This window comes from Trachypithecus francoisi, unplaced genomic scaffold (assembly GCF_009764315.1).
Source record: "Trachypithecus francoisi isolate TF-2019V2 unplaced genomic scaffold, Tfra_2.0 Lachesis_group9, whole genome shotgun sequence".
NCBI lineage: Eukaryota > Metazoa > Chordata > Mammalia > Primates > Cercopithecidae > Trachypithecus > Trachypithecus francoisi.
In genome coordinates this window covers 52,179,145-52,191,089 of record NW_022681474.1, presented here as the reverse complement: position 1 = coordinate 52,191,089, position 11,945 = coordinate 52,179,145, and positions in this window count along the sequence as shown.

Sequence of the window (11,945 nt, the reverse complement as noted above, 5' to 3'; positions counted from 1 at the left end):
TCACCGTGTAGCCAGGATGGTCTCGAACTCTGACCTCGTGATCCGCCCGTCTCGGCCTCCCAAGTGCTGGGATTACAGGCTTGAGCCACCGCGCCCGGCCCTGAACTCCAATTTTTATCTCATTAATATGCCACTGCCAAAACCTGCTACCTTTCATAGCCTTTCTGCATAGCTTAACTCAGCAGATGCCTCAAGGGGAAAGTGTTCCTTTTCTGTGTCTCCCTTCTATATGGTATCTTGGCCCCTCCAGTTCCAGCTGCATTGACAACCTCAGTCTCCATTTCTTGCCTCTCCAGCACTAGACTCTGCTGCCTTTGCTGCCTCTTAGCTATGGCCGTCTGCCCAAATGCTTGGCCTCTTAGCTAAAATCAGCACGTTTCCTGAAGGGAAAAGTAGTTCACAGAGGGCCAAGTCACCTCCTTGTGTTTTCCTTCTTTTGAGATTGTGGCCCTTCAAATTCTTGTTAACTGCGAAGCTTTCCAAAAACTTTTTAAAGAGATTTTCTGTGTTTTATTCAGCTTTTCCAGTTGTTCTTGGCATGAGCGTTGGTCTGCCTCAAGCAGAAAACAAAATTCTTTTCTCAGAACTCTTTTCTCAGAGAAAGGATTCTCGGCAGAGAGTGATTGTATACAGGGAATGGGATTAAACAATTCTTGGGAAGGCTGGTGAAGCCAATAAGGGAACAGTTACTTGTATCAGTGTACTGTTTTTTGCTATAATGGTGCATAACAACTAATCGCAACATGTCGATGCCATACTTAAATGAGCACTCATTTCTAACACATCTGTGGGTTGACTGGAGGTGGTCTGATCTAGGATAGGTAACACACTTTTTTTTTTTTTTTTTTTTAGACAGAGTTTCACCCTTGTTGCCCAGGCTGGAGTGCAATGGTACAATCTCAGCTCACTGCAACCTCTGCCTCCCAGGTTCAAGTGATTCTCCTGCCTCAGCCTCCCGAGTAGCTGGGACTACAGGCATGCGCTACCACGCCCGGCTAATTTTGTCTCTCTTTCCTTTCTTTCCTTTCTTTCTTGAGATGGAGTTTCACTCTTGTTGCCTAGGCTGGAGTGCAATGGCGCGATCTTGGCTCACTGCAACCTCTGCCTCCTGGGTTCAAGTGATTCTCCTGCCTCAGCCTCCCAAGTAGCTGGGATTACAGGCATGTGTCACCACGCTTGGCTGCTTTTGTATTTTTAGTAGAAACGGGGTTTCTCCATGTTGGCCAGGCTGGTCTCGAACTCCCGACCTCAGGTGATCCGCCTGCCTCAGCCTCCGAAAGTGCTGAGATTACAGGCGTGAGCCAATGCACGGGGCCTAATTTTGTATTTTTTAGTAGAGACGGGGTTTCTCCTTGTTGGTCAGGCTGGTCTCGAACTCCCAACCTCAGGTGATCTGCCTGCCTTGGCCTCCCAAAGTGCTGGGATTACAAGTGTGAACCACTGCGCCGGGCCTGGCAACTCACTTTCAAGGTGTGGGTCTGGCTGGGCTTGGCTCCTCACATTTGTGCATTCTGAACACAGGCTGCAGGGACAGCTGCTACCCCCAGGGAAAGCTCTTTTCATGGTGAAGGCAGAAGCATAAAAAGGCAAGCTGCATTGTGCAGATATGCATCGGTGTCTCTGCTTATGTTGTGTCACCCAATATCCCATTGGCCAAAGCAAGTCACATAGCCAAGCTCCAAATCAAGGGGCGGAGAAATAAATGATGCCTTTTTCCTGAGGGGAACTGCAGCGCTACAGGGCAATGGACACAGCCACAGGGAGGGGTGAAGAATTCGGGTGGACGATGCAATGAACCATGCTGATGTTTCCTAGAGCTGGGATCTTCAGGAGCCTGTGCTTGGCTGTGCCCATCCAGTCACCAAGGAGGAACCCCCCTGCTGCACAGCTGCTTTTGGGCCTCGATGCCATTGTTGCCAAACTGACATTCTATGATGATGATGGACTGTCATTTGTACAGCTATTTGCATTATGTTTTGTCTATTTTGCACTGTGGAAATCTTTGCCCAAATTACTGCAAGAGTCTCGAGCATCCTGCTTTCGTAAGTTCAGAGTCAAAGGAAGAAAACAATGATTTTTTAAACCATCTTTCTGCTTTCTAGTCTCACCTGAGTGCCTCACATTTGGCAGAATCAACCTGGAACCCTGCTCGTAAGACTGTCCAGGAAATATAATTTCCAGACCTCCATTTCCAAAAAAATGTAATAAACACCTTTAAAGGGGATGGAGATGGTACTGTGTGCTAACCCCATTCGGAGACAAACCTGGGTCACAGGAACCATGGGGAAGATGTCTGCAGTAGAAGGGGACCTCTACTGTGAACAGGGGGACTATTCACATAAAGCCTGGCCTGCCCCTTGGTGACCTCCTTCCCTTACGCCTCTAGACTCTACTAAGTGATCAGAAATCCCTGCAAGCTAGTTGGTGAGGGAGGAGTGAAAGTGAAAAACGGAGAGGAAACACTGCTACCCGCCCAACGCCCAGAGCCAAATGCAAGCCTGGGCCAGGCTTGGGGGAGGAATCAAGAGGAAGCTTAAAATGAAATCCGAAGTTTAGACTCTTACATGGGATTGGACATTTTAAATGCTGAACAGAGCCTGTTTTTACAGCTAGAAGTTACAGGAGAAATTTTTGGTTAACTAAGAATGATCCAAAAATCATATGAATTTTGTGATCCAAAAAGTCACAGAACATGCCCTAGATTTTATCCCAGGGGCAGGGAGGAGTGACCTGCAGAGCAGGTTTGAATTGGTAAATAGAAAACAAGAATAAAATAGTTTGCTGTTTACATTCCATAAGCCTGGTTCTTTCAACATCATGGGTATATTTCTTGGTTGAATTTAGTATGCCACTGTGAAGCCGGATTGTGATATTTGCCTAGCATGTTTTGTCCTAATATTTAGTATGGAATTATTTGCCCAAATCACCTGCCCCTCTCCACTTGTAGCTTTATTTGAAGAGGTATGTTTCTCAAAGTGGAGTGACTGCCAGAGTGGGAGAAAGGAGCTAGCCCTTACAGCTGTAGTGGGTCTTCGTACATCAGCTTGGTAAATCTGCAAAGTCGCCCCGACCCCGCGCCCCTACCCCCACCCCCCGCCCCAAGTAGCCTTCCCTACCTGTGAACAAGAGAGAAGGGAGGATCCGGGAGGATGTGCTGTTTCTCAGGGCCCCACAGCTAGAAGGTGATGGAACTAGAATTTAAATCAGATTCCGGATGTCTAAAAATGTTATCGTTATCACATATTGCCAGAGAGACCTCAAAAAAGACAGACAGAGACGCCCTGCAGGGCCACAACATTCCAGCAACCTGGGAGGGTCTGTTGGGGGCCCCGTGCCTGTGAGAGCCGCTCCAGCCCGTGCAGCACCGGGGAGCCTGTGCATTCAACGAGTCCTTCCTCCCTTCTTTCATTCCATTCCTGCCTGCCTTCCTCCCTCCCCACTCCGCTCCTTCCCTTAGACCTTCCTTCCGCCCTCCCTACCCCTCGCACGTCTCTCCCTCCCATCCTTTCTGTGTGAATTATCTGTTCATCTCCATTGCTGCAGTACCGTCCGGCAAATGATCTGCTTGGATCCCCCTGGCTTTTTTGGAGAATCGGCTGGCATCAGGGTGCTGACTGACAAACTTCCAGGGGTCTGGACACTGTGGGGACGGAGCCTGGACACGGCGGGGTCTCCGCTAGGAGAGCCGTGGGGACGTGACTGACAGGTCAGGTCGGGCCGCGAGGTGGCGGAGGGGCCGCGCGTGCGGGCCTGGGGCACCGGCAGAGCGCGATCTGCGGCCTGGGGCCCGCAGCCGGACCCAAGCGCCAGCCTCCCGCAGCGCGTCTCTAGCACCCTCTACTGTTCAGCATCCTCCCCGCCGCGAAGGGAGCCGCGGAAGGGGATTCTGGCGGTGACCGCAGAGCAGATGTTAAAGGATGACTGGAGGTGCGAGGTCATACATTGACAACCGGTATACCGGCCGTCCCAAAACCTTCCCTTGTGTCCCCTCCCAAGCACTACCACTCCCTCCTCGCCAAAATAACCAACGACCTGATTTTTATGGCAAACACTGCTTTTACCACCTAACCATGCAACTTTCTCTATGTATATGTGTGTGCGTATATATATGTGTATATATACGTATATATCTATGTATGTGTGTATATATCTATGTATATGTATATATGAAGCCTATTGTGATTTTGATTGGGATTGCATTGAGTTTGTTTGTTTTGAGAAGGAGTCTAGCTCTGTCTCCCAGGCTGGAGTACAGTGGCGCGATCTCGGCTCACTGCAAGCTCCGCCTCCCGGCTTCGTGCCATTCTCCTGCCTCAGCCTCCCGAGTAGCTGGGACTACAGGCGCCCACCACCATGCCCGGCTAATGTTTTGTATTTTTTTTTTTTTTAGTAGAGACGGTGTTTCACCGTGTTAGCCAGAATGGTCTGGATCTCCTGACCTCGTGATCTGCCTGCCTCGGCCTCCCAAAGTGCTGGGATTACAGGCGTGAGCCACCACGCCCGGGGTTGCGTTGAGTTTATAAGTCAATTCAGGGGAGAACTGACATCGTTAAAATACTGGGTCATCTAATCAGTTCACATTGTATATACTTCCGTTTGTTTACCTCTTCTCTCTTTTCTCTAAATAATATTTAAAGTGTAGTGGACATCTTTCATTAAATTTTTCCCAGACATTTGAATTTTTATGCTACCATAAATGGCATTGTTTTAAATTTTTTTTATTTTCTAACTCTTGCTGGTATACAGAAATAAAATTGGTTTTCCTATTTTGATATATATGTATGTGTATATATATACACACACTGTATATATACACACACATATTATGTAATTTCTCCATATATGTAAGGCATCAAAAAGGAAGTATTTTGCGTTTAGCTTCCTTCATTCAACATTACATTTTGAGTCATTCTTTTTGCGCGTATGCAGTTTATTCATGTCCATTGCTGTGTAATATTGCTTGATACTTCACTGTTTATTCATTCTACTGTTAATGGACTTTGGGATTGTTTTTATTTGAGGCTATCACAAATAACACTACTATGAATATTCCTGCATATGTATCTTGGTGCAAATGTGCATGCATTTTGGAGGAATATAACATTAGAATGGAGTTGATGGATTTGCATATCTTCAAATTTAGTAGATAAAACTATACTGTTCTCCAAGGTAGATGTGCCAGTTTACATTTTCACTGGCAATTGAGAGTGTATAAGAATTCCCACGGCTCCGTGTCCTTGTCAACACTTGGTATTGTCAGGCTTTTTAATTTTAGCCGTTCTTTTCAGGACAGACAGGCATTTCCTTGTGGATTTAACGTGTACTTCTTTGATGATTAATGAGATTGAACAACTTTGTATGTTAAAAGTCATTTGAATGTCTTTCTTGTGAAGTGCCTATTCATGGGTCATGCTTTTTTTTTTTTTTTTTTCCCCCCTGTTGGGTTATTTGTGGCTTTCTTTTTGATTTGTGGATCTCATTTTGATTATATGTATTACAATATTTTTTTCCCATTCTGTTCTTTAAAAACTACTAATATATTTTTGGATAACCTACTCTCACTTTATGACTTCCTTTTGATTGACGAAGTTGTTAATTTTAATGTTATCAAATGAAACAGTTTTTCTCTTATATTGGTGCTTATTGCAACCTGTTTATGAAGTTTTTCCATACCTTAAGATCATGAATATATTCTCCTATACTATTTTCTAGAAGCTTTACTATTTTCCCTTTCACAGGTAGATCTAGAATCTACTTGATACCCATGTTTATTAAGTTATTACATAGAGTTCAAGTTTCTTTTTTTTTATTTCATAAAGGTATTCAATTATCCCAGCATCATCTTTAAAAAGACTCTTCTTTTCCCACTGGTCTGCTGCACCCCCCTAGGTAATAAATCAAGGGTCCAGGTATGTTTAGGTCTGTTTCTGGGCTCCTTCTGTTAAGCTGGTCAATTTGCTTATCTTTATACTAACCCCTCTGCATCCTAATTACTAATTTATCATAAGTCAATATGTGGTTGAGTAAGTCCTCAATCTGATTCTACTTCTTCAAGAGCATTTTAGTTATTTGGGCACTTTGCATTTCCATATACATTTTAGAATCAGCTTGCTAAGTCCCTCTCATTCCTCTAAAAAGAAGCCTATTGTGATTTTGATTGGGATTGCATTGAGTTTATAAGTGAATTCAGGGGAGAATTGACATGTTTAAAATACTGGGTCATCTAATCAGTTCACATGGTATATACTTCCGTTTATTTACCTCTTCTCTCATTTCTCTAAATAATATTTAAAGTGTCATGGACATCTTTCATTAAATTTTTCCCCAGACATTTGAATCTTTATGCTACCATAAATGGTATTGTTGTAAATTTTTTTTATTTTCTAACTCTTGCTGGTATACAGAAATAAAATTTGGTTTCCTATTTTGACCATTTATTCAGTCATGCTAAACTCACTAATTCTAATAACTTATCTCTGGATTCTTTTGAGTTGTTAATATACATGCAAGTTTTGTATCTCAGTTCCAATCTTAGTATTTTTATTTCAACTTTTTTGCCTTATTACTCTTGTTAGGAATACCAGGAAAGTACTGAATACAAGTGATGATAGTGGACATCTTCATCTTATTTCTGTTCTCAGAAATGTTTCCACGTTTCATTAAGGAAAATATTTACCATAGTAAACAGTGTTAAAATTTTTTGGTCACTCTCCATTGATTTAATGTATGGCTTTCTAAAAATGAAATATTTTACATACTGTTTCCTAGTAAGATTTTTTACCCAATGCGCTGTAAACACCAAAATCATATATTTTAATATTTTTTTGCTTGGCTTACCTTGTTTTTTTTGCTTTAACTTAAAAAATATTTCCCCATTAGGCTGGGCACGGTGGCCTGTAATCCCAGCACTTTGGGAGGCCGAGGCGGGAGGATCACCTAAGGTCGGGAGTTCGAGACCAGTCTGGCCAACATGGAGAAACCCCATCTCTATTAAAAATACAAAATTAGCCGGGCATGGAGGAGCATGCCTGTAATCCCAGCTACTTGGGAGGCTGTGGCAGGAGAATCACTTGAGCCTGGGAGGCAGAGTTTGTGGTGAGCCAAGATCGTGCCATTGCACTCCAGCCTGGGCAACAAGAGCAAAACTCTGTCTCAAAAATAAAAAAAAATTTCCCTGTTTATTTTTTAAATAATCGTTTTATTGAGATATAATTCACATATACGATTTAATAATCATTTTATTGAGATACAATTCACCTATATGATTCATCCATTTAAACTGTATAATTCAATGGTTATTGGAATATTTACATTTCTGTTTAATCCCCTCAATTAATTTTTAAATTGAATTGTCAACTCGTATATGCCATCCCTCAGGGACTTTGGTTATTGTTGAATTAACTCTGTATATTACATCTTCCCAAACAGCAGGAGCATGGTAGGGTCTTCCACTAATTCTTATCTCCTTTTATTTCCCTCATGATATTTAAATCATTTCCTTTCAATAAATCAAGCTCTTACAGTTTTTGGTTTTATCTGTGAGCATGATTATTTTTATTTAGAACTACGTATTACTGTTATATGGTAATATAATTTTGTAAATTTGTTATGTGTAATTAATGTATTACTAGCATAGTTTTGATTTCCTGGGATTATTTTTCTTAATATATATATTCTAGTTATTCAAAATAGTGACATTTTAATTTAAGACTTCCTGTTACAATTACATACCTATTTTTATTCTTGAATCATATAGCCAGCATTTCTACTGCTGAACAAAACGCTTTGAAATATCAATAATACATATATCTGACTTCTATCTAGAATACATATGTCTGATCAGTAAAAAGACAAACAACCCAATAAGATAAATGTGCAAATGACTTGAGAGACACTTCACAAGTGAAGGTATACAAATGGCCAATGAGCACATGGAAAGTTGCGCATCATTAGTCATCAGCGAAAGAGAAACCAAAACCAGGAGATCCCACTTCACCGCCTCTAGAATGGCTACAGTGAAAATGACTGACACCTCAAATGTTGGCAAGAATGTAGAACAACTGCAAGCCTCCGTTTTGGCTGCAGAGACTGTAAAATTGCACAACTTTGGAGCACTGTTTGGCAGATTCTTCTCAAGTTAAATATATACCTATCCAATAAACCAACAATCTCAATCCTAGCTATTTGAATCCCTGCCCCAAGAAAAATTTGTCCACAACAAGACTTGTTTTAAAAGTGTTTTTAGCAGCTTTATTCATAATAGCCCAAAACTGAAAAGAACTCAAATGACCTTCAACAGGAGAATGGAAAATATATTCACACATTGATATATTACTGAACAATAAAAAAGAATAAACTGCTGATTCACATAAAAATATGGATTAACCTAAAGACATTCTTAGGTTAAAAAAAGCCAGTCACAAAGGAATATGTACTGTATGATTTCACTTACATGAAGTCCAAAGACAGATCAAACTAGTAATATAGTAATAGAAATCAGAATAGTGGTTGGCCATCATGGATGGAGACTGACTGGAAGGGGAGATGAACGAAAATTCTAGGGTGATGGAAATGCTCCATATCTTGTTTGGGGTTCGGTTACATGAATGTGTATATTTGTCAAAACTCTAAATTGTACACTTAAGACCTGTGCATTTAACTATACATTTTCATGCAATTTTTTTTTTAATGTCAAGAAAAAGAATCTGATTGACCCAATTCGACTCAGGCATCCTACTCTCTTTGCATAATCAGTTTTTGCCAAGGAATCCAAACAACCAGTACAGACATGACCCAGAGAAGAGGCACCAGCATGTGCTTGGCTCCCACCCACAAAGTTCCAATATCTCCTATGTGATGTCAGTTTTGGGGACCAAAACCATATTATCTTTTTCTTTTATTTGGACGTGATCTTTTTATGTATGTATGTTTGTTGTTGTTGTTTTTATTTTTTTAGAGACAGGGTCTCGCTTTGTCATCCAGGCTGGAGTGTAGTGGCAGCCTCCTGAGTAGTGTGTCACCATGCCTGGCTAATTTTTTTTAGTTTTTTATAGAGACAAGATCTTGCTATGTTGTCCAGGCTGATCTCGAATTCCTGGCCTCAAGCAATCCTCCCATCTCAGGCTCCCAAAGTGCAGGGATTACGGGAGTGAGCCATCACACCAGGACTGCTCTTTCTAACACAGAGAAATTGTATTCTTTAGAAGTGAAGGATATTTCCTAGTAATTTGATCAAATAAAAATAATTATAATAAAGAAGGTAAAATCAAGCCCTAATTCCCCACGTAGGGGAATAACGATACCATTTTGGTAAGATTCTTCCAGACAGTATGATTAGGATGCGATATAAATCAAACTGTGCTATATACAGTATGCAGAGAAGGACAATTCCTTAGCTTGTCTAAAGTCTGATAGTGTGAAGAATTTGCTGACCTGCCTCTCCATGCCTGTCTGAGCATGAGTGAAGTCAATCAGAGAGAGATTGCAAGATGGAGAAAGGAGGTACAGTTGGAGAGAGTGGAGGGGGCAGGAGAGACCAGACAGAGCTGAATCTCCCATGAAAACAACTGTGTACATATGATACTAGAAGGGTGAGCTCGGGAATAACTCTCACATGGACCCCAGAAAGAGCAGTACTCAACGCCTGCTGCACAGAAGGCATCAGCAGTAAGTACTGGCTAGAAAAGCGGAATCCATCAAAGGAGAGGACCACAGCGTTAGCCGGCTGGTAAGCACCACTGTCCCCTTTCCTTCTTTTCTCCCTTCCCAGCTCACTGGAGGAGCTAGGCCTCAGGAAGCTGGGAAGGCATGGGGAGAATTCACCACGTTGCCAGTTCACGCCCTCCCTCCAGCCCCAACAGCTGGAGTCAAAGGAAAGGAAGAGCGCACCTGTCTCCTCCCCATTCCAAGTCCCCTTAGTGACTAGCTGGACCTGCTCTGGAGAAGAGCAAAATTAGGTTGGAATTTAAACAATACCAGACTTTCTAAAACACAATGACTGGGAAGTTATGTAAGGCACCTGAGACATGAGGGGATGGAAAAGGGATTCAGTAGAGCATAGCTGAAATCAATGATTTAAAAAAACAAAAACAAAAACTGGCTGATGGCTCATACCTGTAATCCAAGCACTTTAGGAGGCTGAGGCAGGCGGATTGCTTGAGCCCAGGAGTTCCAGACCAGTCTGGGCAACATGGTAAAACCTCATCTCTACAAGAAATACAAAAATTATCTGGGTGTGGTGGCACATGCCTGTAGCCCCAGTTACCCGGGAGGCTGAGGTGGGAGGATAGCTTGAGCCTGAGAGGCAGAGGTTGCAGTGAGCTGAGATCATACCACTGCACTCCAGCCTGGGCAACAGAGTGAGACCCTGTATCAAAAAAAAAAAAAAAATTCCATAGTTAATACCCTTTAAATTTGGACTGCTAAATAAAGCTAAAGCTAAGGAACATTCAAGAATACTTTATTAATTGGAAAAGCATGCTATTCTTAAATGGTAAGCCTTAACCACTGAAAACATGTCCAAATGATCCATAAATTCAAAGCAATCTCATTAAAAATATCAATGGGATAAAATGATTCTAAATTTATCTGTAAGAAAAGATGGTATGCCCACTAGCATGGCTATAATCAAAAAGTCAGATAGTAATAAAAAGTGCTGGTGAGGATGTGGAGAAATCAGAACTCCAGTGGATTCTCGTGGGAATGTAAAATAGCACACCTGCATTAGAAAAGTTTGGCAGTTCCTCAAATTATTAAACCATACAACCCAGCAATTCCATTCCTGGGTACATACCCAAAAGAAATGAAAATATACATCCACACAAAGACTTACACACAAATGTTCACAACAGTATAAATAAAAATAGCCAAAAAGTGGGAAAAACTCAATTGTTCATCAACTGATGAATAGATAAATAAAATGCGGTATATCCATACAATGGAATATTATTTGGCAATAAAAACAATAAAGTAGTGACACATGCTACATGTGTGAACCTTGAAAACACTATATACCAAGTGAAAGAAATCAGTTACAAAAGACCACATATTGTGTGATTCCATTCTTGTGAAATGTCAGAATAGTTAAATTTATGCAGCCACTAAGTAGAAGAGTGGTTACGTAGGGCTGGGGGAAAGGGGGTGAGTATGGAGGAGCGACTGTTACTGGCTGTGGGGTGGTACAGTTAATGTAACTGGATGATTCTTTTGGGGGTGATGAAATGTTATAAAATTGAGTGTGGTGATGGTCACACACTCTGAATATACTAAAAAACACTGCAACATATACTTTTAATGGGAAATAAAAGAGAACAGATGGGCAAAGATGTCTGAGAAAAATAATTTTAATGTAGAAAAATATGGGGGTACTTTTCCTATCAGATGTAAAGTTACAATAATTGTAACTGTATGGTTCTGGCTCAGCAATAAACACAGAACAATTAAACAGACTAGAAAGTCCCCAAGTAGTGCTAGCAGGAATAATAATTTCATATTATAATAAAGATCACATCTACGTCACTAAGGGGAAAGAAAGAAATCAACAGTGTTGGGACAACGAGCTGGCCATTTTAGGAAAATAAATCAGTTAGAAAATAAATCATTCATATCATGCACTACATTTTAGATAATTAAAGATTTAAATACAAACATAAAAATCATAAATGTTTCAAAACATTTTTTGAAGAAAACGTGTATAATCTTATAGTATAAAAGAAGCTATCTAGGCATGTCATAAAATCTAGAAACAATAAAAAAGATTGATGGGTTGATCCATGTAAATATTTATAATTTCTACATGTCAAAACGTATATAACAAGCTTGGGGAAAATGTCTGTGACACACGTTAAAAATTAATAACTTTATAAGGAGAACATGCTAATTTAATAAAAGGCTTCCTCCAAATAAAAATGGTCTGAGGTAAAATATGAAAAAGCAAACTGCAAAAG